Raw genomic sequence first — 6,100 nt, forward strand, 5'->3', positions numbered from 1 at the left:
ATTGCATTATCCACTTAACCCATTGTGAGTGAAAGCCCAGATGTAGGAGATAATCCCGAAGAAAGTCCCATTCAACGCGGTCATATGCCTTCTGCATGTCCAATTTCAGAACGGCCTGAAAAGATTTCTTTGGCTTCCGAATTCTAAGCTGATGCAAGACCTCTTGAACGACTAAGATGTTGTCCTGAATTTGTCTACCACTCACAAAGGCGGATTGTTCAATAGAAATTAAATCGGGTAGGATAGGTTTCAAACGATTCGCCAGAATCTTTGAGATAATTTTGTAAATAAAGTTACAAAGACTAATTGGGCGGAATTGATCTAGTCGTTCTGGGTTCGGTGTTTTGGGAATCAAAGATATGGAAGTTCGGTTTAGTTCGACGCATAGCACCTTGAGAGAAAGAAGTCTTGTACCGAATTAAAGATGTCTTCCCCGAAGAATATCCCAATGGTGCTGGTAGAATATCCCATTTAGGCCATCAGGTCCTGGCGCTTTTGTTGAACCCAATTGAAATACAGCTTGTTTTACTTCTTCTCGGGTAACATCAGCTATAAGAGCCATGTTCATATCCTCTGTTACTTTTGGTGGACACTGCATTAGGATTGGTCGATAATCTCGGTGACCTGTCGAGGTGTATAACCTTTGGAAGAAAAGGTTAGTCATATTCTTCAATCTTTCTTGATCTCGGACTCAAGTAAGATCTTCATCCCGTAGCATAGTGATTCGATTCCGGTGTCTCCTCCGAATAGTTGTGCTTTGTGGAAGAATTTTGTGTTCTTGTCCCCCCATTTAAGCCAACTAACACGAGATTTCATCGCCCAATATTGCTCTTCTTGCTGCCACAGAGTCTAGATTTCAGTTTGAATTCGTTTAACTTCCGCTGAGTCGTAGTTTCCGATGGATTGATTAGAGATGACTTGGAGTTGCCGAGTCAAAATGCTGATCTGCTGGTTACCCCTAGGAAATTTACGACGACTCCAAGATGCTAGAGCTGCTGAAACAGATTGTAGTTTAGAAGAGATAGGGTGGATTGATCTAGGTAGGGAAAGCCAAGAATGAGCAATAATTGATCTGCATTCTGTGTCATTTATCCAAAAGGCTTGAAATATGAAATCCCGCTTCCTCTTAACAATCTTAGCATCGTGTCCAACAAGATGGGGCCGTGGTCGATCCTAGCGCCTAGCGGTGCATAAACTTCAGCTTCAGGAAATGTTAGACGCCAGGCAATTGTACAAACAACCCGATCCAATCTTTCTTTAATTAGCTCATCACCCTCCTGGTTATTGATCCAAGTAAAGGCGCAGCCCTTACTATCTACATCCATAAGGCGGCAAGTATTTAGAAAGTCTCGAAAAGATTGCATACGATAGCAATCCGGCGGTCTCTTTCCATCCTTCTCCCAATAGTTAAGGATTTCATTGAAATCCCCAATGCAGGCCCATGGTAAAGCATTATTAAAACTGATATGACATAATTCTTCCCAGAGGTGTTGTCTTAGCGAGTAAACAGCTGGTGCATGAAGACATGTGAGACGCATAGACTTCCCATTGGCCAAATCGGTGCATACAATATCCATGAAATTTGCTGTCTGTTGCTCCATAGTTAGAGAGACCCTGTCAGTCCAAAAAACCACCAGTCCACCAGCTAATCCAATAGGATCTTGAATAAGACAATTAGGGAATTTCAAACGCTGTTGGAGTTGGATAAGTACTTCATTCTGGTTCTTTGTTTCCATTAAGAACACCAAGTAGGGCTGTTCTTGGACCATGAGGGCCCGTAGAGCGCGAACTGTCAGGGGATTGCCCAACCCCTGACAATTCCAGCTTATGATCTTCATTTTTCACTCGATGGCTGTTGAGGGCCAGCCACCAAAGCCCAAATGTCAGCTTCCCCGCTTCGCGCACGGGGTATCCAGAATTGTTCATCATCCAAACATGCGAATGACACCCTTTGTGTCATATGGCGTATAACGTTTTTGTTTTTTAGCCACACCCACCTTTGGTGGCAGTCTAGAATTCTTTGTTTTCTTGACTTGTTTGAAATCCATAAGTGATGATTGAATTCCTTTCATTTTAGCTGTTGCAGGAATGAGCGCTGTATGTAGATGTGTCCCTTCCATGATCGGCTCTGGATTTTTCTGTTGTGCAGGTGCTTTAACTCCATGATTTGAAGAAAGTGCTGGTCGGCCTCTCGGAGCAACAATAGCTATTGGTGGGGGCAAAAGAGGGATAATCGGAAGTTGGGAAGGAGGCGTCTCGGTATGCTTTCTTCGATCGATCCGGAAGGATGAAGGATTATAAAAAGTTTGCCGAAGGACTAGCCGCTTTAACCTTAGCTTTAAGCCATGGACCATTGGCCATAGTATCCCCGCCTTCAAATTTTGACTCATCATAGGGGATCTCTTTGCAAGACATTGCATAGTGGCCCAACCTTCCACAAGAGTAATAGAAATGGGAAAGTCGCTCATAGCAAAAGTCAATCCATAATAATTTTCCCTCTATTCGAATCAATTTACCTGTCTTTAAGGGTTCCTGTAGTTTCAGTTCAACCCTCGCCCTAGCAGTTCTCGAAATCATGCCCTCTTTAGTATCAACTCGCACTTCGATTACCTGACCAATATCTTGCACTGCCTTACTAATCATCTTTTCAGTAGTCCATTCCAAAGGCAGACCAAATATTTGTACCCAGAAAGCACAATTTGAGAAATTATAACAATGCAAGGGAGTATTAGACTGCCATGGCTTTAAGATTAGTAGGTGACCCGAAAAAAGCCAAGGGCCCCCCTCAAGGACACGCTGTTTATCGGCAATATAATGGAATTTAGCTACATAGAAGCCATCTTCACGTTGTGAGATATCAACTCGATCAGTCCTCCAAGCTTTCTTAATTGTACTCTGGAACGCATTGAAATTTACCGTGGGGTTTGACAGAATTCTGCACACCAAGATTAAGTTACATTCCGCCAATTTTGCAGGTGAGGGTTCTTCATCCCGAAATGCTATTTCCTTCTCTGTTGTGAGTCGACCCGGACGTGAACAAAGAGCATTAGGCGGTCGAGTCACTATGTTCTTCGATGTCCATTTCTCGGGCGGTATTAGCGGTTTAATAAAGCGGGCGAAGGGAACTTGGATCGCACTAAGAATAAGGGGTGAGCGTGGTTCCGGGTAGAACCGGGAACCGGAACCGAACCGGAGGAGGTTCCGGTTCGGTTCCTGGTTCTAAGGGGACTGGTTCCGGTTCCCGGTTCTCTTTTTCCAAGAACCGGAACTGCAAAGTTAAAAAAAAAAAACCCTAATCCCTTTCGCTCGAATTTCCCCCCTTTCAATTTTCCCCCTTTCCCTTTCTTTTTCTCTCTCTTTTTCTCCCCTTTTTCCTCCTCACGTCACTTCCTGCCCCCACTTTTTCTTTTCCCTCTCTCTCTCTCTCCTCTTTCCTCCTCTCTTAGCCGAACCCTCCCACCTCTTCTTCTTCTTCTTCTTCTTCCTTTCTCTCGCCGGTTGCTGCTTCACCCACCACCACACCGCCGCCCCACGCCCTACTCACCACCACCTCTTGGCCACCGAACCCCCACCACCCACCGCTCGTCCGACAAGCCGTCTCACCGTTTAGCCCAATGAGCTGTCTTGCCGTCCACGCCGCCGTGAGGCACCGCCGTCCCAAGCCACCGTCACCACCTCTTGCTGCCGCCGCTTGCTCGGCCGTCCGGCCGTTGTTGCTCCGAACCGTCACCACCTCCGCCCGAACCCCGAACCTGTTAGGTTAAGCCCCAAATTAATTTACCCTAGTCTCGCCTCCCACTTTCACTTCGCACTTCCTCTCCGTCTCGCCCGACGTTGCTCACTATGCTCGTGCTCGCCCTCGACGAGTTCCTCGACGAATCTCCACACGGAGTCGGGCCTCAAGTCCCTCGACGAGTTCCTCTCCGACAAGACCTACATCTCTGGGTAAAGCTCGTCTACAAGAAGCCGGCGAAGAAGACGACCGCATCCCCATCTTCGTCGGCTCGGAGGACCTCGCGTGGAACCATGTATCATCCCACCAGAGGCAGCGTTCGCGGTGGCAAAGACCGTAAGCTCTCTCTCTCTGCATCGTTCTTTTTAAGCTCTTGAGCATTTGTGTTGTATTCTCTTTGCTCGATTCGTCACTCTTCATGACAGACTTGTATTCTTTGGGTTGGGAAGGATATATAATGATAATTTTGAGAATGCGATTGTGGGGTAGAAGTTGATTTTCCATGTGGAAACAATTCTAGGGTTAGCTTCAGGTTCGTGCATTTTGGTTTTGGCACGACCGAGACATAAGAAAAGAGTGAATGGGGTCCCCGATGCTTGATATTGGTTAAAACATGAAAACCTATGGTAAATTCAAACTTTAATCTTTTTAGCTTCGGCATGGAGTGCCACGACTAGGTGTTGACAAAGTTACGCGGTGACAAACTTTTAGTGTTTTGCTAATTACTTCGAGCTTATCATTTTCTTCTAAATTTGGTTAGCGAGCTCGACTTTGTGGCAAAAGCCGTTGATGTGGCTCTTGAAGAATTAATAGCACCGGCAACACCTGGACAAGGTTCATGCTGCATCTGTTTATTTTCTTCAATGTGCCATTCTTGTTATTTTGTTTCTAGTGTGCCCCGACACTAATTGAAATTTTTCTTTTTGGCAGTTACTCAAGTGCAACTTAATCGCGCTAAAGAGTCTACAAAGTCTGCAGTCTGATGAATTTGGAATCTAGAGTATGGTTCAAACTCCATCTCGAAAAGCATGTATGTGAGGAAGCAGCCAAAGGATTTCATGATCTGGAACAGGACTGGACTTATTAGTTTCAAGTGAAGGATCAAATTGGAGCGTAGCAACTATGATTCTGAACCTATGCTGCGTTCATGCGGTATAACAATTAGCAATAGCTTTACTCAAGTTGAAGGCCGTGTTCTACCGGCTCCTAAGGTGCCACTGCTAGTTTTCCTTTTGCATTTTGTTTGCTGGATAAAAAAGAAAAAAGAAAAAAAAAGAAATTCTGTTTGTTTGCAATGGACTGTTAGACAATCATCTGCAATAACACAAACTTCGTGGCTTCCTTCCCAGCTAAACGTGGGCAATGGAGAGGATTTCTTCCCCGCAATGGACGGTGGAGCTTTCAGAATAAGGTTATTTGAATTATCTGCCACCAATTATTGTGTTCAATAAGTCTGTTTATGCTATCTTTTCACTCTTCGCAGAAATTTGTTGAGCCAGCTAAGATACGAGAAATGGGCTGTGGTGAACTTCTTTGCTCGGTGTGACATGCGTGGGCTTATAAGAGACCCGACTAGATTAGCTGAAATGAAAGGACTTGTGAGTCTTATATCCTGTCTCGCTGCAACATTTTCCTTGATGACCGTGATAGACACCTCTTTTATCCCCGATTGCCCCGTTAATTGTGTTTCTTATATCTTGTGTGTCAATTATAATGCAACATCTTCCGATAAGCTAATGAATAGTCCGTGACCATCAATGATGCAGCTCACCGAACAACCTTTTGACGTGTTTGAGGAAAGCCCCCAATTCGAAGAGCCCCCCCGCTGTTAGAGTGGATAAAATGTTTGAGGAGATACAGGCTAAACTACCTGGGGGTGCCGCTCTTCCTCAAAAGACTAAAGTATATCCTTATCAACCCCGATGCGCATTCCTAATTTGAACGTCGCATGCCGAGTTATTAAGCTGTTTAGTTATCCTGTGCAGCAAAAGCGCATGGCTCACACTTTGTGCGTAAGTAACCCTTCTTAGCATATCTGGAAGTTTTAGTTGTTTGGGTCTTCTCTTTTTAATTTTGGTGGTGCTAAGTTATGTTTGCTGCTGTTTTCAGCTTTTAGAGATAGGATACTCAATCCAATTGGAGACAGGGTACGTTAGTTCCCGGCCTGACAAAAAGAAACTTTCGATTTGATTAAGGCAAAGATCATTTAGAATGAAGTGTGTTGTTCAAATGACAGCTTGTTTATTACTTCTAAAATGCTGTTTGCTGTTTGTGTTATATTATCTTCAATGAATGACAAGTTTGTTTATTATTGCTGCATTCATTTTCATTTTTTAACTAAAAATGAAAAAAAAAAAAAAAAAAGAA

At 44.2% G+C, this 6,100-nt stretch overlaps 1 non-coding gene across 1 annotated transcript; it reads left to right on the forward strand.

Annotated features, from left to right (window-relative positions):
* The first annotated feature begins 4,550 nt into the window (after window positions 1-4,550).
* Window positions 4,551-5,128, forward strand: LOC104441220. The gene is made up of 3 exons (XR_005553135.1): window positions 4,551-4,567; window positions 4,664-4,944; window positions 5,083-5,128. It is a non-coding gene; the product is annotated as an uncharacterized LOC104441220 (transcript).
* Window positions 5,129-6,100: the final 972 nt, after the last annotated feature.

Source organism: Eucalyptus grandis, chromosome 7 (assembly GCF_016545825.1).
Source record: "Eucalyptus grandis isolate ANBG69807.140 chromosome 7, ASM1654582v1, whole genome shotgun sequence".
Lineage (NCBI taxonomy): Eukaryota > Viridiplantae > Streptophyta > Magnoliopsida > Myrtales > Myrtaceae > Eucalyptus > Eucalyptus grandis.